Here is a 25,996-nt window from a genome sequence, read left to right as displayed (position 1 = left end):
TGGTTGGGAAATGTAAGTCAACAGTCAGCACAAAAACCAAACAATGTGGGAGTCCCGAAAGGTAGCTTATATGGTTCTTCAGAGTCTCATGAGATTGGCAGAGTCCCCACAAGAGTTAGTCACCAGCAGTGACTAGGAGAGGGGAGTTTGAATGGATGTCACACAGGCTGCTATAAGTTTCCCTAAGGGAAGGCATCCCGACCCCTAGGTTGTCACAATCAGAACGTGAAAGATTTTCCTTTTTTTCCCCAAAGGAATGCACTGGGATTAGTGCGAAGATCTTTCTGGGCTCTGTATCTATAGGTCAACCAAATATGCAGGATCTCTGTAAAATTGAAGAAGAGACCCATGCTGCCAACAAATCTCAAAACCTCTCCAGCATATTCTCCTATTAACAGAGTACATGGTAAACCTGGGTGACCACTCCTAGCACAGCTAGCCAGACAGGTGTCATTTAGAGCCCAGAGCTGTTTAAAATTCTCTGGATGTCATTTCATGCACTTGTGGTACTGCTCCACCCAACTTCAAGAAGCTGACCCTGTTGCTCCTGGTTCAGGGCTCAACAAGCACAGGATGCAGAAAACTGAACAATAAATAGAAGTGAGAGAGAAATCAGGTAGAAAAGTTAGCAACACCTAATGGTGTTGTTTCACAGCTCCAATCAGTCCCACTAATGCAATCAGGAACAAGAAGATGCCCATCCCAATGACCCCGCCAACTGCCCAGAGACTGAAAATCAGTCCAAAGCCAATGCTTCATGCAGCAATGCCAATTAGTGACAGACAAAACATGTAGAGCAGGTTGGGGGCACACGGGCAGTTCTTGGAACACGTGAAGCCTCTGTAAAGACAGCCTCCTTGTCCTTGCTTTTAAGGCCTGGCCCAGACTGGGCAGGAGTGCAGATGGCAAACCGAGGCTGATGGTAGTAGCTGCAGCTGCAGGGAGCAGTGTCCATAGCAGCTCAGACCCACTCTGGAAACTGCAGCCACTGCAGCCCTTTTTTCACCCTTTTTAAAAGAGGAAGGTGTTCATTGAGTATTTTATTTTGTCCCGAAGGGTTTGAACTTGAATATGGAGCATTTGATCAGACAACCAAAAGGATTTGTGTTTCTACAAATAACAACAGAATTATGTACTGTGCCCTGCAGAAATCTCCGTAGTCTTTTCTTAGTCCTTGGATTGAGACAAGCAAACAACCCTTGCTGATTTTCTTTATGCTGCTGCCTCCTCTGGTTCCCCATCGTAGGCAATGGGGGTAAAGATACCCACCCACCCATCAGCTCATTAAATGTAATTGTCTGGGCTCTGGTCCATTTTCTAAGCAATGTGAAAAGTTAAGGTCTGTAGAGCAACCTAACCTCCACAGTTGCTGACTCCTGAGGGAGGAGATGGTATATTTCCCTTCTCCCATAGTCTCAGGGTATACCTTTAACTCAGCTCCAATATGTGATGACACTGCAAATTATCACTTCCTTCCATATAATAAGAGAAAGCTAGAAAAATTGAAAAGCAATTACTTTTCTTTGGCCCATGAGAAAACTGATGTTACAGGGAAAACAGCCACCTCTAAATTTGAAATGACAGACACATCCAGAGAGATATAGCACATATCGGGAGTAGAAGCCATTGGATGCCATTAGTAGTTGGAAGGTTTATTTGATTAGTAATTTTGACAAATTTCTGGAGGCTGAGTGGGAACTAGCATGACAGTAAGAAGTTCTTAGGGGTCACTATCACAGAGGAAAACCCATATTTTCAAGGACTTTCCCACCAGGAATCTTACCAGGTTCTCAAGTGAAAATCCAAGAATGGTTCCCTCTTGACCCTGGGAAGAAGGGAGGAGTACCATTGTGAAGCCACCCCAGGTAATTCTTAATAACAAAGGCGGCCTAATCTCCAGGAGGAAAGACTTCCCTTGAGAGCAATATGAAGTCTTATCCTACCAGGGAGAGGAGAATTCCTCTCCACTCCAGGCTTTCTATCTCACCTAAAGAGGGGAATAAAATATAATGAACAGGGGCAGGGCTTCAAGGAAATAAATTGGGAATGCTGCAGCCAGGAGAAGGAGTAAGTAGAAGGGAGGGGATGCTACACCCTTGGAGAAGGAACAGAAACACTTAGGTGAAAGCACAACCCTGAGACTCAGGTCCAGAAAAAGGCTGAGACTTAGTATCAGAACACCTGGAACCCTGTAGAATGCTCCTCCTCTCTCACACTGTTGTGGGGTGCACCAAAAGAGAGACCACACAATTCAAAAAACTCTGCAAGTCAATTTGAAGTCTTTATTAGCCGGCTGGTGACGGCCTCAGAAACCCCCAAGAAGGAAGATTCAGAGAGCAGCCCCAAGAGGTTCTCAAGGGGGGCTTATAAAGGCAAAAATCACAAGCATATCCACAGAAGCAGGAAAGGGGCATTATCTTTTTAGAGCCACATCTTGGTTTGCAGCTGTAAGCAAGCAAGCTTATCTACAGAAGCAGAAAAATGCTGTTAGCTCTTGCACAATACATCCCATTCTTTTAGTTTCTTAACAATGATTATTGTTCAATTTTTAACTCTTGGGGAATCTCTGCCCTGGATCGTGTGACTCCAGATACCTTCTCCTTGCTGGGGCCTGATTTATTGCTCCCGACCCCCCACAACACCCCACCACCACATCCTACCACCACACCAAACACCCTCCAGTGTAATAAAAATGGACCAAAGCTGAAAGAGCTTCATGACAAAGTCTCTCTGAGGAGAATTAAAACAAGAAGCCACAAAACCAAAAATAAGGTCACTGGAGGAATTTGAGGCCTTTGACACCAATAGCTACAACAAACATTAAGCACAGCCCAACTCCTAGCAGATTAACACAGAAGCTTATACTAAAAACTTATCAACCTCCACACCCCTTACCAGTACAACATGTCCAGCTTTCAATGGAAAATTATGAAGCATCCCAAAAGTCAAGAAAAAGCAAACTCCACATTTACAGACAAAGCAATCATTGGAACCAGACTCTTATCTGGTACAGGTATTGGAATTAACAGACAAGGAATTTACAATAACAACGACTAATATGCTAAAGGCTCTAAAGGAAAAAGTAGACAACATACAAGGCCATGTGGTTAAGGCCAGCAGAGACATGGAAAATCCAAAAAAGAATCAAAAGGAAATGTTAGAAATAAAAAACAAGGTAACAGAAATGAAGAATGCCTTTGACAAGCTCTTCATTACACTACAAGCAACTGGGGGAAAAAATGATGAACTTGAAGACAGACCCCAAACTGAACTTCCTAAACTGAAATGCAAAAAGAAAAAGGAATTAAAAAAAGAACAGAACATCCATGAACTGTGGGAAATATCAAAAGGTGTAGTGACGTGTAATTGGAAGACTAGAATAAGGGGAGAACAAGGCAGAAGAAAAAGTCAAAGTAATAATAACCTAGAGCTTTACAAAATTAATGAAAGACAGACCATGAAGTTCAAGGAAATTAAAAAGTTTAAAAAAATGCAAGAAAAATGCCAAAAACAAAACAAAACAAACAAACAAAAAACCCCATATCAAAGCACATAGTATTCAAACTATAGAAAACAGAAGGTAAAAAGAAAATCTTAAGTGATGTAAGGGAAGATGGCAGAGTAGAGAGCTCCAAAATTCACTCCTTATTCAAAAATAACTAGTGAACAGGCGGAAACTGGAACAATTGTCCTGGTGCTCTGGAAGCCAGAGGCGCATTGTACAAGATCCAGGGAAGAGTGAGATAAAGAGACTGAGAAAGTGGGTGAAGAACTGTGAGTAACTCACTCTGCAGTGGCTGCCAGCACCCTCCCCCATTCTCAAGGTGAGCCACCTCAAGTCTGCTCCCTGGCTGGCTGCTGTGAATGGAAAGGGATGTAGAGGCCATCCTCCCCCAGAATAGGGGTGGAGGGCAGAGCTGAATGCTGCCCACAGCTTTTGATTGGCAATTTAGATCACTGGCTTCTGGCTCTGAACTGATGTTTCAGCCTGTCCCAGACAGGGACCACAATGCCTTCTGCTTCAATGCCACCCCAGACAGAATGAAGTGATGGCAGTTAAAAGATGCAGAGCCACCTAAGGCTGTGGGGAATGGTTTGCTGAAGAGTACCATCTGCTGGGCAGGCCAGGAAAGCACAGCGTCAGGGAGTTGACAAAAAGACTTTCAGCTATTTTTCCTGACCCTCCCTCCAGGACTCTTTGGAACTGGTCTGTGCCCTCATTCATGGGTCCCTGGCTCTATTTTATCTGGTAAGTACTGACTTTGGAAAGTCCTCCACAGAGTGACTCTCCTCCAAGAATTTACCCTCCAGGCAAAAGCAGAGAGAGGCAAGGAAAGGGAGCTTGCTTCTAGGGGTGAAACAACTGTGCAATCTCAAAAATTGTACCACATACTCAGAGCAAGAATCAGATGAAGAAGAGTTGAAAAACTCTAATCATTTATATAAGGGTAATTCTAAAGCTCTAGAAAAAGTTGAAACAAGTGTCAAAGAAGAGCCTTAATACAAAGCCAATCAATAATAAAATCCTAAGCAAGAGAGAGAAACTGATCATTAAGATAATAAGATACCTAAATATCAGCAAAAACTTACAAGCCATACTAAGGAACAACAAGATACAACCCAGTTAAAGAAACAAATTAAAAAGTCAGAGGAGACGGAATTTGGAACAATTAATCAAAGATGTTCAAACAAATATCCCAAATCCATTCAAGGACATGGAGGAAAATATGGCCAAAGAGATAAAAACTATTAAGAAGACACTGGGTGAGCATCAAGAATAACTCGAAAGCATGCAAAGAAAAATAACAGAACTTAAGAGCATGAAAGTCACCGTAAAAGAGACTAAAACGCACTAGAGGCATAATTTGAACAGCAAATTTGAACAAGCAGAAAACAGAAACTAAGATAGTTCATCAAAACACCTACCCTTAAATACTAAAGGTCTGCAGGCTGAAAGGAAAAGACAGGAGAGAGAGACTTGGAGTAGAGTGTAGAAATAAAGAGTTTGAGTAAGGGTAACTAACTAGGCAAAAATACAGACAAAATAAATTATGACATAAAAAACAAAAGATAAAATGGTTGATGTAATTACTGCCTTTACAGTAATAATATTGAATGTTAATAGATTAAACTCCCCAATCAAAAAAAAACACAGTTTGGCAGAGTAGATTAAAAAGTATGATCCATCTATATGCCATCTATAAGAAACTCACCTTATTCCCAAGGACACAGATAGGTTTAAAGTGAAAGCCTGGTGTTCTAGTTTGCTAGCTGCTGGAATGCAACACACCAGAGATGAATTGGCTTTTAATAAAAGAAGATTTATTTTGTTAGTTCTTCAGAGGAAAGGCAGCTAACTTTCAACTGAGGTTCTTTCTTACGTGGAAGGCACAGGGTAATCTCTGCTGGCCTTCTCTCCAGGCCTCTGGGTTCCAAAAACTTTCCCCAGGGTGATTTCTTTCTGTATCTCCACAGGCCTGGGCAGAGCTGCAAGTGCTGAGATGAGGTGTGCTGAGCTGCTTGGGCTGTGCTACATTTAGTTCTCTCATTTTAGCACCAGCCAATTAAGTCAAACCTCATTCACTGCAGCAGGCACACCTCCTAGCCGACTGCAGATGTAATCAGCAACAGATGAGATTCATATACCATTGGCTTATGTCCACAGCAACAGAACTAGGCAACTTCACCTGACCAAGTTGACAACTGAATGTAACTACCACATGTCCACCCCTTGCTGGCCTTCTCCCAATCCAGGCAGGACTACCAATGGCTCTGAAATCTCAGGAATGAAGGTTTGGGTCACCACCACCCCCAGACAAAGAACCACGGCCAGCTGAAGTGCTTGCTGAGGGTAAAGGGAACATGGAATGGGTAGTGGAAGAAGGTAGTGATAAATATGAGCTTCGACCACGTGATCAGTTACAGAAACGAGGACTGTAATGCTGTTTTGTTCATGTCATACTATGTAAGTTGTAAGGTATCAAGTTTAAGAATGAATATTACCCAAAGATTTGCACCCTATTCTGGAGAGATTTAATGTGTTTCCAGTTATATGCAGGACATTTGAGTATTGTTAGGTGAAAGAAAAAATGTGTGTTTTATTGTTTTTATTTAGAAATTAGGTATGGTTTAAGGTGGTATGTATAGCTGCCAAGTTGACAAGGAGCGGACTGTCATGGTCAGGTTCATGTGTCAACTTGGCCAAGTGGTGGTACCTGTTTGCCTGTTTGGGCAAGTGCTGGCCTGTCTGTTGTGATGAGGACATTTCATAGAATTAAATCATGATCATGTCAGCTACATCCACAGCTGATTACCTTTGTAATCAGACAAAGGGGAGTGTCTTCTGCAATGAGTAATGCTTAATCTGATCACTGGAAGCCTTTTAAGGAGGATTCAGATGGGACAGGCTCTATTCCTGCTTCGGCTGGTGAGCCTCTCCTGTGGAGTTCGTCCAGACCCTCCATCGGAATCATCAGCTTCACAGCCTGCCCTGCAGATTTTGGACTGTGCATTCCTGTGATCACATGAGACACTTTTATAAATTTTATATTTGCAAGCTTTCCCTGTTGATTCTGTTTCTCTAGAGAACCCTAATACACCTGGGAAAAGATATTCCATGCAAACAGTAATCAAAAAAGAGCTAAGGCAGCTATACAACTATTGACAACATAGACTTGAAATGTAATCTGTTATAAGAGTTGAAGAAGGACACAATTTGTTAATAAAAGGTACAATCTACCAAGAATAAATAATAATCATAAATATTTATGCAAATAACCAGGGGATCCCAAAATGCACACAGCAAATACTGGCAAACTGAAGGGAGAAAGACATCTCTACAACGATAGTTGGAGACGTCAATATACCACTCTCATCAACAGATCTGGGCAGAGGCTCAAAAAGAAAACAGAAACCTGAATAATATGATAAATGAACTAGACCTAGCATGCATATATAGAACATTGCAACCCAAACACCAGGGTGTATATTCTTCTCAAGTGTTCATGGATCATTCTCCAAGATAGACATCAAGTTGGTCACAAAAAAGTCTCAATAAATGTAAAAAGACTTAAATCACACAAAGCATTTTCTCTCACCGTAGCAGAATGAAGCTGGAAATCAAAAGATTGGTAGAGACCTGGAAAACTCACAAATATATGATGGTCAAAAGGCACAATTTTAGTTAATTTCTCTTTTCAGAAGAAATCATTAAATACCTCAAGATAAATTAAAACAAAACACAACATGTCAGAACTATGAGATGCAGCAAAGGTAGTACTGAGACAGAAATTACAGCATGGTGCTGGCATAAAGATAGATATATTAACCAATGGAATTGAATTGAGAGTTCAGAAATAGACCATCACATCAATGGAAAATTGGTATTTGACAAGGCTTCCAAGTCCACTCAGCTGGGACAGAATAGTCTTTTCAAAAAATGGTTCTTGGAGAACTGGATATTCATATCCAAAGGATAAAGAAGGGTCCTTATCTCAAAACTTCTACAAAAATTAACTCAAAATTGATCAAAGACCTAAATATAAGAGACAGAACCATAAGTGTAGGGAAGCATCTTCACACTCTTGTGGTAGGCAATGGTTTCTTAGATTTTTACACACAAGGCACAAGCATTGAAAGAAAAAATAGATAAATGGGACTTCCTCAAAATTTAAGACTTTTGTACTTAAAGGTTTGTCAAGAAAGTGAAAAGTCAGCCTATTCAATGGGAGAAAATGTTTGGAAATCACATATCCAATAAGGGTTTAATATCCAGAATATAAAAAGAAATCTTACAACCCAACAATAAAAGGACAAACAACCCAATTTAAAAATGGGCAAAAGACTTGAATAAACATTTTTCCAAAGAGGAAATATAAATGGCTAAAAAGCACATGAAAACATGCAACATCACTTAACCATTAAAGAAATGGACATCAAAACCACAATGAGCTATCACTTCAGGCCTACTAGAATGGCCACTATTGAAAACATTAAAAACAGAAAACTACAAGTGCTGGAGAAATAGGAACACTTATTCATTCTGCTGGGAATGTAAAATGGTGCAGCTGATATGGAAGATGGTGGTTCCCCAGGAAGCTAAGTATAGAATTACCACATGATCCAGTAACCCCAGGTATATACCCAGAAGAACTGAAAGCAGGGACTTGAACAGACACTTGCACACTGATGTTCACATCAGCCTTATTCACAATTGCCATAAGATGGAAGCAACCCAAGTGTCCTTCAACTGATAAATGGATAAATAGAATCTGATGTATACTTACAATGGGATATCAGCGAGTGTGGGAAGGAGTGACGTCCTGATGCACATGACAATGTGGATGCACCTTACACGTGATGTTGACTGAGATAAGCCATACACAAAAGAAAAAATATTGCATGATCTCACTAAAAAGAACTAATTAAAAAAAGCAAACTCATAGAGTTAGAATCTAGAAGGTGATAGAATGAGGGGCTCATGTCTGATGTTTAAAGTGTGCAGAATTTCTAATTAAGTTGCTTGTAAATTTTTGGAATTTAATAGTGGTGATGGTAGCACATCATTGTGAGTATAATTAACAGCACCGAATTATATGTGTGAATGTAGTTGAAAGGGGGAGTTTTGATTCATGCATGTTACTAGAAGGAAAGTTAGAGGATAAAACATGGGAATGTATCCACAGTGAATCCTTTTGTGAATGGTCCCTGTGAATAATAATGCAAATATAAGAGTGTTCTTTCATGAATTATCATAATTGTCTGACACTATTACAAGGTGTTGATAAGAGGGGATTATATAGGAAAAATACACCTAATGCAAACTATGGACTATAGTTCACAGTAATATTTTAATATTCTTTCATCAATTGTAACAAAGGTACCACATCAAAGTGTTAACAATAGGGGGTATATGGGTATGTTGTATCTTTATATGACTTTTATGCAAATTTATAACTTCTCTAATTAAAAATAACGACAATAATAAACATTATGCTAAGTGAAAGAAACCAGAAACAAAGTACGTGGGACATGATTCCATTTGTATAAGCTGTAAATATAAATAAATCCATAAAGACAGAATTAGATTAGTGGTTATGTGGGGCTGGGGAAGGATAGAAGGATTGGCAGGTGACTGCTAAGGGGGATGGAGTCTTTTTTTTTTTTTTAAGAAAATGTTCTAAAACTGATTATGGTGATAAATACATAACTCTGTAATTATAGTGTACGCCATTGATTGCACACTTCGAATGGATTAAGTTGTATGTGAATATTATCTCAATAAAATTGCTTTAAAAAGAGAAACTCTTGAAGGGGGCCATAAGAATAAAATATCTCACCTACAGAGAAAAAATATAGAAAAAGAATTATTGAAAACATCTCATCATAAACATGCAAGCATGAAAAGAAATATTTAAAATGTGGAAGGGGAAGGAGAGAGAGAGAGAAAGAAAGAAGAAAGAAAGAAACAGAGAGAGAGAGAGAAAGAGAGAGAGAGGGAGGGAAGGAGGAAGAGAATGAGACAGACAGAGAAGCAATTGAAAATTCTATATCCAGCAAAATTATCTTTCAAAAGCAAAGGAGGGGGGAGTGCAAATGTAGTTCAGTGGTAGAATTGTCGCCTGCCATATGGGAAACCCGGGTTCAATTCCCAGCCCATGCACTTCCCAAAACAAGCAAACAAACAAACAAAAATTTCACTAATGGTGCTGCAATAATGGGATATTCACATGAAAAAAGAATGAAATGTGACCCCCACCATATAGCATACAAAAAAATCAATAAATGTAAAAGAAAAAAATTTTAAAAGCCAAGGAGAGGAGGTACAAGGGCAGTTCAGTGGTAGAATTCTCACCTACCATGCAGGAGATCCAGGTTCAATTCCCAGCCCATGCACTTCCTCTTCCTAAAAAAAATTTCAATAAAATGATGCTGTAATAATGGGACACTGACATGGAAAAATAATGAAATGTGACCCCTACTGTCCTGGTTTGAATCTGTGGTGAGCCCCAGAAAAGTCATGTCCTTTTATCCTCATTCAATATTGCTGGGTGGGAGCACTTTGATTATTCTCATGGAGATGTGACCCACCCAATTGGGGGTGGTAATTCTGATTAGATGATTTCCATGGAAGTGTGTCTCTACCCATTGAAGGTGGAGTGGCTTACTGGAATCCTTTAAAAGAGGAAACATTTTGGAGAGAGTCCCTTTTTTAGAGCTACAAGAAAGCCAGCAGACACCGCCATGTTCACCATGTGCCCTTCCAGCTGAGAGAGAAATGTTGAACATCACTGGCCTTCTTGAATCAAGGAATCTTTCCCTGGATGCCTTAAATTGGACATTTCTATAGATTTGTTTTAATTAGGACATTTTCTCGACCTTAGAACTGTAAGCTAGCAACTTATTAAATTCCCCTGTTTAAAAGCCATTCTGTTTCTGCTATATTGCATTCCGGCAGATAGCACACTAGAACACCTACCATAAGCATACAAAAAAAAAGTGAAGGAGAAATAAAAATTTAAAATTCCTGAGATAAAAATGGAGGGAATTCATTGCTGCCAGACCTAGCCTGCAAGAGATGTTAAAAGCAATTTTCAGGACAGAGAGAAAAATTAATTGGCCTGAAATATCAATCTACATAAAGAAGGGAAGAACATCCAAAAAAGAATAAATGAAAGTAAATATTTTCTAATTTTTCTTATTCTTAATGATCTAAAAGATAACTTCTTTGCTTAAGCAATAATAATGATGGATGGGTGAGTGAAGCATATGAATAAGTGAAATGAATGACAACAATATCATAAGGAAGAGGAGAGAGGTTTTCAGATTGTAGGGTATAAACTACCTGCACTATACATGAGACATATAGTGTTATTTGAATGTGGCTTCGAAGTGTATTGCAAACCTTAGGGAAACTACTTTTAAAAGTTTAAAAAACAATAATGAGTATAAATGCTATGTTAAAAGAGAGGATAAAATGGAATCATATAAAATATTCCAAACCAGAAAAGGCAGAAAAAAGAGGAGGGGGAGGGTTGCACAAAAAAAGTTCAAATGCTACAAATATAAAACAGATATAAACATGGCAGCTTTAAATCCAACTATATCAATAATCCCTTTAAATATGAATGGTCTTAACCACCAGTTAAAAGAGTGATTTTCAGATTGTATCAAAACACACAAACACACAATAAACTCCACAAGAACCCACTTTTAATATCACCTGTAATCCCCTCAAATGGTATATATGGAAATTATAGAAACGTCACTCTCCAGAAAGATCTAGCAGGTGACACTGCAAAAGAAAAGAAAGGGAAGAAAGAAAAACAGAAAGAAATTCCCATTGTTCAAGCCAAATCATTGCATTGATATTTGCTTGAGCAGAAAGGAAACCAAAACACTTGCCTTGCAGCTGCATCACTCCCATCTCTGCCTTCGTCTCTTTGTGTCTCTGTGTCCTCTCTTCTTGAAAGGACAATAGTCATTGGAATTAGGGACCACCATAAAGCCAATATCATATCATCTTGAGATCCTTAACCACTTAAATCTACATAGACCTTAGCTCCAAATAAGGTCATGTCCTTCAATATAGACAGGAATTTGGGGGGATGCAATTTAACACAGTCCAAAGAGTAAAGTGAAACACTGAGTTGGGTGCTTTGTTTTATTTGGGTTTTCTTTGTTTTGTTCCTACTGAAAGTGAACCCAGGAGGGACAACGGAGAGCTCTCACTCAAACACAGTATGGTGGACTGGATTACATACATCAGCAATAGGCATGTTCTTCTTTTTAATCTGCACTCCTGTGGATGTGAACCCATCATAAATGGGACTCTTTGAAGATGTGTTATCAGACAAAGAGTGATAAGATTTTCCAAGGTCTTATTTAGGTGTGGCCCAACTAAGCAGAGCTGGGCCTTTATCCATACATGACAGATGTCAGACAACTGCCATGTGACCGAAAGCAGAGATGCAAACAAAGAAACCCAAAGGATTGTGACACGTCAGCACCAGAATGCAACAGACTTCAGAGAGAAAGCATGGCATTGCTGGCCTATTGATTTCAGACTTCTAGCCTTCAGAACCACCAGCCAGTAAATTCCTGTTGTTAAGCCTACCTATTGTGTGGTATTTTGATATTTGTCATAGCTGCTCTGGGAAACTAAGATACACAGCATCTCTGATTCTATTAGTTGTCAGTGGTGCCTCTGTTAAATGACTTTTTCACTTCTTAATATGCTTGCAAGTTTTTAGCCTTCGTCTTCCTAGATGTTCTAGAGGTTAGAGGTGAGATTTCCCCAAGCAAACCATTCAATTTTGTCTTTGCACCATACACAAGTCTGGTTCTTTTTTGGCCTTCCAAGAGCAATGGTGGCGCAGTCCAAGATGGAACCCATCCGACATAAATCCTTGAGCTCTCTAGGAAACCCCAACACCCTAAACCCTAGCACCCTGAGAGAAAAAAAAACATTAAAGAAGAAAATGAATGTGGTTCCCTACAGAAGCTCCATTCCCCAGGGCAGTGGTCTACTCACTTATCTTTAATTTCCCCTCACAAAACTCCCGGTCCCTGGTAGTAAAATAAGTTTTAAGGGGAGAGGCAAAAGTCCCGGTATTTGTTTCCTATGGCTGCTATAACAAATCACCCCACACTCGGGGGCTTAAAATAAGACCAACGTATTTTCTAGAGGTTAGAAGTTCTGAAGAGATTTCACTGGGCTAAAGTCAGGTGTCAGCAGAGCTGTTTTCTTCTGTGGACTCCAGGGAAGAATCTGTCCCCTTGCATTTTCTAGTTTCTGGAGGCCATTGTCCTTGTTTGGCTCATGTCCCCTCCCTTGAATCATTCTCTTCCATCATCACATCTCCTACCTCTTTTCTGTAGTCAATCTCCTTCTAATAAGGACACTTGGGATTACATTTAGGGCCTGCTTGGATAATCCAGGATAAGCTCCCCATCTCAAAATCCTTAACTTAATCACACCTGCACATTCCCTTTTGCCACAAAGTAGCATTTGCAGTTCCCAGGAGTGAGGGCCTGGAGATGTTTGGGGGCCATTATTCAGCCTAACCAAATGGCCTTTTGAAGTTTCAACAAGCAGGGACAACAAAATGACTGCAATATACTTCCATGGATCTGGCCATTCACACAGGTCTGAGGATTATAGTAAAACTTGGTACAGAGCTTCATATTAGCTACTAAAGATACAAAAGTGCATTAAGAAAAAATTTACTCAAGGGGCAGGCCACGGTGGCTCAGCAGTAGAGTTCTTGCCTGCCATGCCAGAGACCCAGGTTCAATTTCCTGTGCCTGCCTATGTATAAAAAAAAAAAAATTCTAAATGCTGCCCTGATCTTTGGGCAGGCCACAGTGGCCCAGCAGGCAGAGTTCTCGCCTGCCATGCTGGAGATCCGGGTTTGATTTCTGGTGCCTGCCCATGCAAAAAAAAAAGTAAAAAATTTACTCAAGAGTTTCCAGGTAGGTGAGATACACATATAAGAAGAGTTGGTAAATATTAGCCTCCTTGCCTTCACATAATGAAGAAGTCAGCTCACAGTCCTTTTTAATTTTAACAAGTTGTACAGAAGCTAATTGCAAAATAGATGCTATCCTTATAAACTTTCAACATTAGTTTACAGGCAGGGCTTTGATTTCCTTCCAGCTTCAAGGATTACTTTTGAAAAGGGGAAAAACAGTTTATTTTCCCAAGAAAATTGGCAGAGGTTGCATTCTTTCAGCAAAACAATAAGTTTGAACTTTCAAGAATTTATTTAAGGGCACGAAAGTGCCTTTGATATATATATATCCCCTTTGCCTGAGGTGACAGGCCCTGTTATTATTAGAAAGAGGCTCTGAAGATACTGAGAAGTGGTTGTTTAGATTTGGGGGAGGAGGGACATGGGAGGTTATAGGGTTTAACTACAGACAGGAATGATAGTTATAATATTTTAACAATTCATACCATTGGCACCAACCAAGCAGAATGGATGCCAGCTGGAAACAAGCCTCGCAGCCTTACTAGCACGTAGGCATTGACATCAGCCCTGAACATGTAGCAAAATTATCCCAAGGAAATAATAGAGTTGCTAGTGTTGGTCAGTGTTCTTACACTTCTGGACTTCCTTTTGGCATTAGCATTTATGCAATTACTCTAAAATCCTTTTCAAAGTCACATTCTTGGTGATGGAAGATAAGAAAGCTCCAAAAATAAGAACTGCAAAGGGACAAAGCTTCCTTTTGGAGATAGGGATGGAGCAAAGGAGGGAACTGAGGGTTTGAGGATCAGGGCAACCAGTAGCTGAGTCCCATCCCACAGAATAAAAAGGGCTTTGCTTCTCACTTTCTTCTTATAATATGTGCATCTCCCTATTGACTTCTATTTCTTCTCTTATTTGACCCATGGCTCATTCCCTCTTTCCCTCCCTCTCCCTCTCTCTCTCTCTCTCTCACATGCACACACATGCACACACACACACACACACACACATGCACACACTCCCTGTCCTCCAAGACCTCTTATTCCTACAGATTCAACAGTGCTTTCCAGCTGGATAGTTCTAGATCTGTAACTCCTACCTTTCTGGCTTCTAGTGATTGCCAGCAATGCTTGGCATACCTTGGCTACAGCAGCACAGCTCCAGTCTTTGCCTCTGTCTCATCCACATGACCTTCTTCCCTGGGTCTGTGTCTCTGTGCCCATATCTCCCTCTTCTTATAAGGATACTGGTCGATTAGGTTTAGGACCCATCCTAATCCAGTTTGACATCATCTTAACTTGATTACATTTGTGAAAACTTTTTCCAAGTAAGTCTCGCTCACAGGTTCCAGGTGGACCTAAATTTTGGAGGGACCCTATTCAACTCAGTATGAGAACTTTCACATCTTACCTCAAGTATTTCCTTATTAAAATTATCTTATTAAGTCATATAAAGTTAATATTAAAACCTAGATATTTCTAATGAAGAAAATGAAGCTTGTACTCTCTGGTCTTTGTTCTTTCAATTTAACTTCCATAAAAAGTTACCATTGTGCCTTTTCTTGTGATAATATACTCAACTGATTTGGCTGATTCAGAGACCCAAGAAAATAAATGAAAAAGTTACAGGCAACTGATGTGTTGAATGACTTGACAAGTCAATTTGGTTAAAAATACCAATTCAGAATCTGCATGTAGACAAATTAAAGTGTCACTGAGGCTGTGCTGGAAAACGATGCTTAACCATGTGCCACCGTCTCATCACCTGCCCCACCCCTTCACCTGAGCCCAGGCCAGAGCTCTATTCCTCTGCGAACCCTTAGAGCTAATGACCCTGTTCACTCCATGCCCTTGTGAAAGAAAAGGTGATGGCACTGTTAATACATGCAGCAGGACAACTGCAAATTGACAGATGAAAGATGAAATGGAAGTTCTAGGGCATTCTGCAAATCTGATTGAGCCAATCTGCTGTAGCAACAACAAAGTTCCCAGAGATCAGCAGTTCACAGTATATCCACGAGGATTCAGCCTTTACCTCCTGAATTTCTGGCTGTTTTCTGAAGTGCCCCTTCTAGAAGCTTCTCTCCTGTGGAAGACCAACTAACGTATAAAGAATGAAACTAAACAGTTCTCTCTGTCTTGACCCACAACTCCAACCACCTGGGAAGGCTGGGAGGTATGGCAAAGTCAAAGGGCGTGGGAGTTCCTGCTCAGGCCCCAAGCATGCCTCTGCCTAATATAACCCAACATGCTGCTACTAACACCTGGCACAGTCATAGAGCATTTACCTTCCCCTGCATGTGCCAGGATGAGCCCCACATTGGCAGGCAGCATGCACTAGCTGTTGGCTGGAGCTCTCTGAGGCAGATTGCTCAAGTAGCAGAGGGAGTGTTGATTTTATGACAGATTCAAATGAGCAATGGGGCTTACCTAGTGCATTTAAAGCAAGCTACTTATGGCAGAAGTAGAAGGGAAATCCATGGAATACCCCTCGATGGCAATAAAACAAAGAGTTTTACGAACTGAAAAGTTATGCAGAAACATTGCCATAGTTAACTTTCTTACCCTCAAAAGGACTGAAAAGTGAAAGAGAATATTATTATAAGAAGCTACCATCTATGCCTTCAGGAAATGTATGTTTCACCTTATGTGCAGATGTTACTTGACAATTATAGGCACTCACTAATAATTTGGCAATAACTAAAATTTACTGAGTGTTTACTGTTTACCGTCACTAAATGAAGGGCATTTTCTTATTTAATTCTCACAAAATCCTGTGACACGACAACTGCTATTGCTCTCATTTTAAAGAAGCAGCAGCTAATGCTCAGATCATTGGAGAACTTCAAGGTCACGTAGCTAGTGAGAGAGTTTGTCTCTGTCTTTTACCGTTCTACAATACTGCCTCCTAACCATCCTCACCTTTTTCCAAAAATAGAATACTAAATGCAATAAAAAGATAGTTAGATGAAGCTGTATCTGCTCATTTTCAGGCTGTTTATTGTTACCCTAAATACTTTTCAAAGTATTTGAGGCACTAATAAGTAGATGCAATTTCTAAATTTCTCTACAGAGTGCATTGCTCTATCTAGATTGTTTATCCCTAGGAAAACGATATCATTTTATATATTGTATTTAGCACTTATATTAAATGGACTCTCTTCTTCCAAACCCACTCCTTGTCTCCATGCTCTAAGACTGTGAATATGCTGAGGGTTTTGCACATCCAGGCTTACTATTCACTGCCTGGTAGCCCCTGCCTTGACTCCATTGGCAGAGCTTATTATCCTCAGATGCAGTAGAAGAGAAACGTCCACATTCTCTGGGCACTTTCCTTACATGGCTTCCAATTTCTCTTGATAGGCAAAGATGTGTGTAGAATTGCAGTATTCTAATTTCCATTTGCCTGCATCCTCCCCGCTCCATTTACCACCCACCCTGCCTTAGGACTTTAATTTAGGCAAGCTGATAGACAAGGAATCTAGAGCGGGAAAGGAAAAATGAATCTGTTGTGATTTTTAGTGGGGAGGGTACAAGAGAAAGAAACTAGATGTCAATTTAATGTTCTAGGGCAGTCAATATAGTTTCAGCTAACATGAGAGTAATGCAGCTCATTTGTCATCGTCCTAACAACTGCCAGTTTTGAAAGCTTACCATATGTTAAGTATTCTAGACATAATATTTTATTCAACCCCCTAAACAAACCTACAAGTTAGATATTATCTCATCTGGCTCATTATGCAACTTCACAGATTATGCACCTTTACAGCATGTGTGCAGTTCCCACACATAAAACTTCTCCTCTGGTGGGCTTTAGGAATCTCTCTATCACTGCATTGATCACATCATGATGTAATTCATTGCCTGCCCATCGTGTATAATCTGAATAGACTGCCAGCTCCACGAATGCAGAAACTAGACCTTCTTTATGTCCATCTCCCCAGACCTGTAGGTGTCCAGCTCGTGGCGAATGCTGGCTCATGTTTGTTGAATACATAAGATGAACAGAGAGGGAGTTAAAAAGATAAAACAAGGAGACGCAGAGTGCAGTTGGGGAGTTTCAGAATTATGTGCACAGTCTGTTCTTCTGTAATTAGAGAACTGTAGCTCCAAAATAATAGCCTATCCTCGATATACTCAGATTCCCAACATAAATTGCATTATCAAAACTGCATTTGAATACAATTAATTTTGCTCACCAGTATGTCCCTGGGGCCTGGCACTTAGAAGAGACTCAATGTATTCTGTTTTTAAATGAATGGCCAGAGAGGGACTAGGAGATAGAGGGTTTCAAATTGTTACTAAAAGCTTCACTTTTCTGGCAGGCATGTTTTATTCCTAGGCATATAATGAATGCTGCTGCTGCCTTTGAATACATCCAGTTGCGGCCCACGTAGCAGAGGCTCCTTTTCCCATCTCCAAGCCACCCATCAGCACAGGCTTCTTCCACTTCTCCTCACTCAAATGTTGTGCAAAACAAGGCACAGATTCAGTCAAAGGAAGCACTGGACAGCTCTCTCCCTTGCCCTTCACTCACCAGGAATACTGTTAATTTCCAAGCAAGTTCAAGTTCTAACATCTCCTGGACCTCAGAATGCCCATGGTGGCCCCGTGACTCCTCAGCCTTGTCACAGACAATCTATATGAGGAAATCGGAGCTGCGAGAGCAATGCCTGTATGTGGGTTTCAGAGTTTCAGATGCTCTACTACACCAGGCCATAACGAATTATAGATTTTGTACTCCAACCTAAGACACCATGTTGGGTGGTGAACCTGTGAACTTATGCTTTGTTTCTACAGAGGGAGACAAAGGATTTACTCCCTCACTGAGGAGGGCAGTGAGCTTGGACCAGTGTCTCAATTCCAGGCATGTAGTAGCTAAAGGAGACGCTCTGAGCCTCTTCCTATGGGCAGACATATGCTGTTCCTCAGGCAGTAGAGACAGCAGAGTCCCACCTGCCAGCAAGAGAGGAAAAGGCTTTGACTGGCACACACAAACGTGGGAAGAGGAAGCCTGCACAGAAATCCTTCTGCTCCATAGGACACAGACTAGGAGGGGTAAATAGTGCTTCTTGCTCATTGTGCACAGCCAGGGGAATCGAGGGTTTCTCGTCTTAAATAGATTGACTCAGATTTTATTCAGGATGGTAATGAATTGACTGCATCAGTCCCATACTTTTCCATCCTGGTCAGATAAAGTAAATTAATGACATTGAAAAGATCAAACCTTTGGAATTCACTGAGCTCCCTGGAGTGATTGTCAAATATCAGCCTCTTAAGGTAGTGATTTTCTGGATTAGAATAAGCAGGAGTCAATGGGCAATATATCAATTTTGTGCAAGCTTAGCCAAGCTGTATGAGGGTTAGGTAATGAACAGACATGTTATTGAGAGGGAGTGAGAGGAAGGAAAGCATTAACCAACTTTGTGATTTTGTGGTATCTGAATTTGAATGCGGCTAAAGCAGCACTTGGACAGAGTGCGTTGACTTTCTCTCAAAATAAGGCTGAAGAGAGACCTAACATTTGGTGAGTGCCTACTACACACCAGACCTTATCCAAAGGAGTGTATATATGTCACCTAAATCCTTGCCACATAGTCATTTCATAATTTCAACATTCATCTATTTTCTACAAATATTTGAGCATTTACTGTGTTGTGGGCACCATTTTAGATGCTGAAAATTCAGCAGAGAATATAACAAAGTCTCTGCTTTCATGGATATCTGTCAAGGGAAGACCATCTCAAAACCAATAAGCAAATAAGTAATTAAGAATTCTCTGTAGGAGTAAGTGCACCAAATGTAACCGAGAAATTAGGATTTAAGGAATGATTTTAATTGCTGAATCATTATATCAGTATTTCTTTTTGCTTTCTAGTATATTGGCGTAGACAGAGGGGAATACCTGAAATTCCTAAGCTATAATTCAGCTGCCCCACTATCTAAAATAAGTGTAAAAGCCCATATCTTGTGCTTTTGTGACTGTAAGAGCTGTTACTCCCTTTATCTGGTCATTTTCTTATAGGGCACAGGCCCTAATGCTAACAAAAACTTTGAAATCAGCCATTAACTAGTTGCAGCCCTCGACATTTGTAAATCCTATCAGCTAGATTCTGCTATTGAAAGATAACTTGTCTCTCTTCCTTTAGGCCTACACCTTTCGTACTGAAGTGATAGCTCTGCCTCCCCTCCTTTCGGCTTATGTTCTCCCATTGAAATGATAACAGTAACACTGTCTCCTTTCCTGCCTAGAACTTGCTATTTGAAATGACCTCATCTCCCCTTGCTAAACTCCTTAAAAACCTTGAAGCCTCCTGCTCTAGTTTGCTAGTTGCCGGAATGCGATATACCAGAAACAGAAAGGCTTTTAAAAGGGGGAAGGCCATGAAAATGTCCCCATGAAAGCAAGCCTATAAAAATGTCCAAATTAAGGCACGATAAGAGGATAACTTCACTTAAGAAAGGCCAATGAGTTCAGGATTTCTCTCTCAACCGGAAAGGCACATGGTGAACATGGTGGCATCTGATAGCTTTCTCTCCAGGCTTCTTGTTTCATGAAGCTCCACCAGCGGCATTTTCCTTCCTCAACTCCAAAGGTCCCTGGCTGCATAGGCTCTCTGTGACTTTGTCCTCTCTTGTGGCTCTACCACAGTTCTGAATCTTTCTCCAAAATGCTTCCTCTTTTAAAGGTTTCTAGTAAACTAATCAGGCGGATTACCTGGCATTAATCCTGTCATGGTCAGTTTCATGTGCCGACTTCGCCAAGTGGTGGTACCTGGTTGCCTGGTTGAGCAAGTGCTGGCCTGTCTGTTGCTATGAGGACATTTCTTAGAATTAATCATGATCATGTCAACTGCATCCACAACTGATTCCATTTGTAATCAGCCAAGGGGAGTGTCTTCTGCAATGAGAGATGCTTAATCTAATCACCAGAAGCCTTTGAAGGAGGATTCAGAAGAGGCAGGCTCTCTTCCTGCTTCGGCTGCTGAGCCTCTCATGTAGAGTTCATCCAGACCCTCCATCGGAATCGTCAGTGTCAGCCTACCCTACAGATTTTGGACTCCATGTTCCCATGGTTACATGAGACACTTTTATAAATTTTATACTTATGAATATTTCCTGTTGATTCTGTTTCTCTAGAGAACCCTTACTAATACAAACCCTCTAATCAAAGATTAATACCCACAATTGGGTGAGTCACGTCTCTATAGAGATGATCTAATCAAGTTTCCAACCTACAGTACTGAATAGAGATTAAAAGAAAAGGCTGCCTGCACATGATGGATCAGATTAAGACGGCTTTTCTAGGGCACATAATCCTTTCAAACCTGCACACCCCCTAAACTCAGGGAGACAGATCTGGGGCTGCTAGGATATAACTAATAATAAACTTTGTCTTTGAAACACCAGCGTCTCAGAAATTGGTTATTGAGTACATCAGGCAAAGAATCCATATCCTTTGTCCAGTAGCACAAAGACCATAAAAAGGTATGATGGGTTGAAAGTGACCAGGTAGAGGTGGGAAGCCCTACTTTTGCAGATTTCCAGAAAATGCCTCCCTGAGAAAGCAACATCTGGCAACATCTGAGTTCAGATAAGAATGATGATAAGGATCTAGTCATGCAAAAATATACGGTAATAACCTTTGAGGCAGAAGGGGCAGTGGTAGAATGAGTGATGGGTAGGAGAGCATGGGATAAGATTGGAGAATCAGTCAAAGGCCATTATTTCAGATTTCAATAAGGAATTGTCATGGGAAAGCATTTGTAATTTTTTTCAAATTCAATGGATATATATTGTCAGTGTTAAGCAGCTTAGTAATATATCAATTATCACCTGAAGCACCTGAAGGCAAGAGGAAGGTGTTTTAGGAAACACCTGCTCTCTGGACAAGTTACTTATTTGTATTGGTTTTAACACCTTTTCTTAACATACACACACATACAGTTATGAGCACACCAAAAGCCTCCCACCGTGTCCCACCTAGCACTCTCATCCTTTGGAAAGTCAAGGCTGAGCAACACTACTTTATTAACCCTTAGCAAAGAACACATGAGTTAGGATTCCTTATGGCTCAACCAGGAAGGTCTGGAATAGAAGGCATTATGTCTTTCTCAAGCCTGTTGATGTCCTTTGAGGAGAGAGGAAACTTGGTTTTTAAGACAAACACAGATTCAGCAAATAACATTTTGAATCATTCTTAAAATATAAGCATTTGGGGTTCTGTAGGAGAAGCAAAGTTAAGTAAGACATGATCCCTCCCCATTAGAAGATTATGATTTTAGTAGGTGCTAGGGTTGTGAATATAATTATTACTACTTAGCACTAACCAATTTGTCATAAAGTACATTGATACTTGTTTCTGTCCATTCTTCAAGTCATCATTAATTAATTCCTTACGGAAATCCCAAAATTGCACTGATGTTCTGATACACACTGTACAAGTCACATTTTATTCCATATAAACATTTATCAAAATACAGCTACATAATAGTTAAAATAAATGATACTTCATAACCATATTGTTATTCCCTGTCATTTTTCAATTGACTTTTTTTCAATTTTAACTTCCTTAGTGACATTAATTAAAGCTAAAATACTCAGCAACTCTCAAACAGCTGCAAACTAAAATGGTGCATTGTATTTTTAGAGCAGTTTTCTCTGAATAATTCCAAAATTTGAATTGACTTCAGGTAAGACTGTAGCTAATACAATATTCAGTTTTAAAGCAAGATTGCATTTCAAACTGACATCTAAAATGAGTTTGTATTCCTTAAGTCGGAGCTAGTAGAGCTCATCTGGAGGAAGAGAGGGACAGAGACAAAAAGAAGACAGAACTGAGCTTTCAAACTAGGATCATTAAAAAAATGTAAGCTATATGTTGTAGCCCACTTTTAGGAAATGAGCATGAGAGCGGCCATTGGGAAATGGAAAGGGAGATTCTGTTTTGGTTTGCTAGAGTTGCCAGAACACAATAGACCAAAAATGGGTTGGCTTTTTTGAATAGGGATTTATTAGGTTACCAATTTACAGTTCTAAGGCCATGAAAATGTCCAAATTAAGGCATCAAGGGGAAGATACCTTCTCTGAGGAAAGGCTGCTGGCATCCATGGTTCCTCTGTTGCAAGGGAAGGCACGTGGCATCTGCTGGTCCTTCTCTTGTCCTGGTTTCAATGGTTTTCTCTCACAGCTCTTGTGGGTCCTTGTTCGTTTCTCCTGGAGGCATCTCTCTCCAAGCTCTCTGGGCTTTTACTGTCTTTAATCCTCTTCACAAAGGACTCCAGTAAAGGATTAAGACCCACTTTGAATAGGCTGGGTCACATCTCAATCGAAATAGCCTAACCAAAAGGTTCACCCACAATAGCTTTGCTCCCATAAGAATGGATTAAAAGAACATGGTCTTGGGCGGGCCGCGGTGGCTCAGCGGGCAAGAGTGCTTGCCTGCCGTGCCGGAGGACCCCGGTTCGATTCCCGGCCCCAGCCCATGTAAAAAACAAACAAACAAACAAAATATAATAAAACAAGAAAATGTTTAAAAATGTTTCCCTTTCTTCCTCCCTTCCTTCCTTCTCTGTCTTTCCTTCCTTTCCTCCCTCTCTCTAAAAAAAAAAAAAAAAAAAAAAAAAAAAGAACATGGTCTTTTCCGGAGTGCATAACAGCTTCAAATCAGCACAAAGTCCAGCAAGTTTAATGGACTAGAGATAAAAGAGAAGAAATCAACATCCTAAAGGAGGTTCTTGCTTGAATAAACCTTAGTAGAGAAAACAGAGTCCCTTGGTTTGGAGAAGCTATGATCCTTGGGTGGACTAAAACTATTATTTTAGTTTTGTCTTCTCAGGAAAGGGAGTTCTGATGGGCTTCCCCCCAAAGACCAGTACCTAGAACCCTTCTTTCTAATTTAATGCAGCTATGCTCAATAAGGATATATTCTACTGTAAAAGTAAGTTTTTCAAGTCAGGGATATTATTAGTACCACCCAATAACAAAATGGTTCAAACCGAAAATTGTGAGTGTCCACCCACTAAAAGCATTTGTCCTTCCAGATGCTTAAAATAGAGTCCTGCATGTGTGACAGACCAGCCTAGAAGATTTCTAAGGCCATTCAGCCATCCCAAGAAAATAGATGAATATTTGCATTCTTTGTAGAGTGATATAAGTCCTACCATTATCAATACTTGTTTCAATCCAAGTTCAAATTGCTTTGGAGATGTTTATCATTGCAAACAATAATGGTAATAAGAAATAATAGTAGTGTCACTTAAATATACTGAGATTTTCCAAATTCCAAAGGATATCATTTGCTTTTATTGCCCTCTGTGCAAAGCTTATTTCTTTTCTCCATGTTTTTCAATCCTGCTTCTCCAATGGAGAGCCAGTAGTTCTGCACATAAGGGGCCTCCAAAAGTGCATTAAATGAATATATTTTGATATATCCACCATTACTCCTTAGTTTTATAGCCTTAGAGACAAATCCTATATCATCTCTCCTTTCTGCACACCCTCAAAATCCAATCCATTTCCAGTGTGTACAAACTTAATTTTTTAAAATGTCTCTTTGATATAACCTTACCTCTCTCTTCACTAGGTATAAAAATAATTTTCTTCAGGTCTGGCCTACTGCAATAACTTCCAAGTTACATTTCAGACTTCCAGTGCTCTCAGTTAAAGTGACTTTAGGGAAACTATAATAATCTTCAACAGATCAACTTTCATTGCGTCATGCCCTGTCCACAGCCTCTCATAAAAAAAAGATCTTCAAGTTGCATTCCCACTAACCAGACACACTCCAGCCTCATAGATGTAGTCAGTTACCACTTTCTCTGCAAACCCCAGTCATGGGAAATGAGTCACTGTCCTCTCAGGAAACACATACATAAGGCCTCTGGAAGAGCCGGATTGTTTTGTTTTGTTTTGTTTTCCCAGATTGTTTCTTAAACTCTAAGTCAGATGATCACATAGTTTGATTGATAACACTTTGTGAGAGGTGGGATTCTAGAGTACCCCTCCCCCCAACAGTCCCACCCTGGTTTACAAGCCTTACATAATCCCCTCTCCTTGGGTGTGAGTAAATCTGGGATTATGATGGGTATCACTTCCATGTTTACATTACATTACATGGCAAGGCTGAGGGATTTTACCAATATAATTAAGATCCCTAATGGACTGACTTTGAGTTCATCAAAAGGGAAACTACCCTGGGTGGGCTTTTAAAAGGTAAGACTTTTAAAAGAGGGTCTGGTCTACCAATGTGACACAAGAAACAGGGTTGTTCTCTCCTGTCGATCTTGAAGAAGCAAGGTGTCATGTTGTAGAAAGGGCCACACGGCAAGAAATGGCAGGTGGTCAGCCTCTCGAAGCTAAGGGCTTTAGACCACCTCCCTATCTCTTCAGACTACGCACTCTTACACCACCAGAGTACACACTCTTATACCACCAGAGTACACACTCTTACACCACACTGCCTCTCTTAGTATCTGCTTTGTGACACACCCTTTTCCCTAGCACCCATGTCCATCACCTGAATGCTGAGGGGAAAATCCTGTGGAGATTGTTCATATCCAAACCATCCTACCACCTATGCCCACTCTAGTGCAGTATTAGAGGAAAAAGACCTCCAAGTTCTAGGTGGAGTCAGTTCACATCGGACTCTCATTTAGCTCCCTTTTGGCCTGAAGTCATAATTATCTCTTAAAGGAAGCGGGTACTGCTCTGGGTCACCAGCCATCCCTTGACTGACCTGGACAGACAGTTTAGTAAAAAGAGACTTTGGTAGCCAATATCCTTCGGCGCAGCCCTCTTCCAACAGACCCTTCCTGTTGTCACCTGGCCGCTTCCCTCTGATTCTCCAGAACTGACTTAAGCAGGTTGGCCTCACCTTAGCCTCCTTCATTCTCCGAATCAGCTCTGTACCTGGCCTTGGGTCTTCCTCAGACTTCTGCCTACATGACCCCTTTGGAAGAGACTGCAGATGCATTATCCTCTCAGGAGAGACATACACAAGGCTTCTGGAAGAACCAGTTGTCCTCTGTCCTCTGTGAACCCCATACTTCCCCAAGAAGGGGGCAGACAGCCTCCGGTCAGCCTCTGCTCAGCATAGCTCAGCACTTGAGCACAAGCACAAACACTGAATGCCTATGTTAATTCATGTTTTTCCAGTCCTGTTTTACATATGCCTATTTTCCCCCAACTAATTAGGAAGTGCCTTCAGATCAGGAACCATTCCACATGATTCTCTCCATGCTTTTCATGCTCTGGGTATTATATAAATGTTATTGCCTGAATCCCCAGAGAAAGAAAATCCACTGTTAAAATGCCTTTTCAGAGCATGATGAATTGGTGTAAGCAATATTGATTGTCATATCTGTTAGAGCTCCCAGCAAGCCAGGGCATTTCCTGCGGACAAATAATGTGACCAGCCCTCATGAAGGAGAGGAAGGAGGTAGCTTTTCTCTCAGCAGAGGGTGCTGAGTCAGTTCTCCTAAGGAGACTGCCTCGGCATTTACAATCACTGTGGAATTTCTAAAA

General features: G+C 40.6%; 1 pseudogene; it reads right to left on the bottom strand.

Annotated features, from left to right (window-relative positions):
- Positions 1-218: 218 nt before the first annotated feature.
- On the bottom strand, positions 219-25,361 carry LOC143661249 (tetraspanin-13 pseudogene; annotated as a pseudogene).
- Positions 25,362-25,996: the final 635 nt, after the last annotated feature.

Source organism: Tamandua tetradactyla, chromosome 17 (genome assembly GCF_023851605.1).
Source record: "Tamandua tetradactyla isolate mTamTet1 chromosome 17, mTamTet1.pri, whole genome shotgun sequence".
Taxonomy (NCBI): Eukaryota; Metazoa; Chordata; class Mammalia; order Pilosa; family Myrmecophagidae; genus Tamandua; species Tamandua tetradactyla.
Note: the sequence above shows the minus strand (reverse complement) of the source record. Positions and strands in the feature narration are given on the sequence as shown.